Genomic DNA, 2426 nt, shown 5'->3' on the forward strand with positions numbered 1-2426 from the left:
GGTTCTACACCTACTTGGGGATTCCATATTATTATTATGGCTCATTCCGCTCACTAAGGCATTTTATCAACACTAGGTGTGCATGGACTAGCCCACAACTTTGGGTTTCCCCTTTAACATACTACAATGCCCCTTTATGTTTCACCTCAGCCTTTCATCCAACCTATGGGGTGAATACTCCGCTTATTCAACCATCTCTACACCCTAATTTCATAAACACCTCACATAGACACCAACTTCAAAAGGGCTCATCACAACATCACATAAATTCCACATACTAGGGTCAAAGACAATAAATATTGCAAACAATCATGAATCCAAACTCAACAACACAAGTAACATCAACTTAAACTCATACAAATCATGGAATATCACAAAACATAAAATCCTTAAGTTTAAAAAAAAAAGGGTACTTGAGCTTCTTGGATGAAAGGGACCCAAGAATCAACATCTACATACCTGGGAATTTCTTTTCTTGAACGCTCTTGAAAGGAGTTCTTGATTTCTCTAGATCCTTCTTGATCTCTCTTGAATTTTATAAAAGAAGAAGAGAGTCTTTTGATTTTGGAAACCTTAATTTTTGGGTGGAAGAGAGAAAAATAAAGTTGAAGGTCCTTGTCCCGGTATTTATAGAGATGGGGGAGGATGTGGAAAATACCAAAATGCCCCTTTAAAATTTGTCTAGAAAATTTTGATCGGTGTCTGTGACGGTCCATCAGAGGGACTGACGGTCCACCAAGTCGTCCGTCACTCAAGTGCCAAAACTGGAATGTTCTGCCTCAGAGTGACGGTCAAAGTGACGGTCCATCAGAAATCTGATGGTCCACCAGATCATTCGTCACTCGGGGTCGAGGAATGGGACATTCTGCCTCGGTCTGACGGGCCCCTTAATGGTCCGTCAACTTTCTGACGGTCCACCACTTTGGCTGTCATATGATGACTAAAAAAGGAAGCCACTGCCTTGGTCTTATGGGACACTTGACGGTCCACCAAGAACTTAGCGGTCCGTCAGATCGACCGTCAAACTTGCGATTCCGACAATGCTCAGTAAAACGGCCATAACTTATTCGGCCGATGTCAGATTTTGATGAAATTGGTATCGTTGAAAAGATTGTCCAATACTATACATGACTAAAAGTAGAAATTAGGGAAATTACACAAAATTCAAAGTGTTTCATACTTGGAAAGATACTTCTAAAACTTTTAGACTCAGATTTTCCGTTTTGCTGGATACACTCTAAGGCTCATACTAGAAGAGAACTTTGCGGGGTATTACAGTAGATTGTCCTAAAAAAGTAATTCCTGCCTTGTCTATTCCAAGCTGCTTCCGAACAAACAAAGGTGGAACTATCCATTTTTTCGAAAAACACTCTGATCCTAAATTACTGCCCTTCTTATCTAGCATATCCACAACAGCATTGATACTACTATGCTCGTGGAGAACTTGTGGTTTCCTAACCCCTACAAAATATCCATGCACATACATATTTAGGGGTCATTTGGTAGAGTGTATAAGAATAATGCAAAATATGGTGTATTAGTAATGCTTGTATTAATAATGCTTATGTTAGCGATGCTTGCATTACTTATGCTTGTATTTTTCTTATGTAGTGTTTAGTTCGATGTATTAAAAATAACATGAATTACATAATTTCTAAAAAAAATTTACATAGTACTTTTAATATATATGTTAAAAAGGATGCGGAAATTCTTTTGAGGGATAATAGTGTCTTTAAGCATGTTAGTGCATGCATTAGATCTATTGCATTACTAATGTCATGGATTTTGAGGTATTAGTAATACACACCTCAATACACATTAGAGTGTATCATTAGTTATACATAGGATAAAAAGACATACCAAATAAGGTACTACTAATACACATTAAACTAATGCATGCATTAACTTCCAATACACTCTATCAAACGACCTCTTAAAGTACTTATTTGGTTTAGAAAATGTTGAATTTTCTATTAAAAAATTACTAATTATTTTAAAATTATAATATTATTTTTATTTTATATTAAAAATAAGATAACTAATTTCATTAATGTCGAGAAGTTGTTCCCAACCAAACGACCTATAGTAGATAGGGGTGGGCATTCGATATTCGATTCAGTATTTTTAAATTTTGGGTTTCATAATTCGGTAATCGGTATTTGATAGTAGATACCATATACTATACTTATAAATATCGATTCGGTAATTCGGTAATCGATAAATTAAACTACGGTTCAGTACGATTTTTGGTAATACCATAGTTAAAGTTGGAAATATCCCAATATATGTTTATACTTCAAAGAGTATATTTAATAGAAACCCTATTTAGTATTTCTTTTGTTGCTTTTTACGAATATATTACCAAGGTCCAAGAGATTCTTTGGGATTGACTAATACTATTGTCTATTGAGTTGGTTAGACATATT

The sequence above is a fragment of the Capsicum annuum genome, chromosome 3 (assembly GCF_002878395.1).
Source record: "Capsicum annuum cultivar UCD-10X-F1 chromosome 3, UCD10Xv1.1, whole genome shotgun sequence".
NCBI classification, from domain to species: domain Eukaryota; kingdom Viridiplantae; phylum Streptophyta; class Magnoliopsida; order Solanales; family Solanaceae; genus Capsicum; species Capsicum annuum.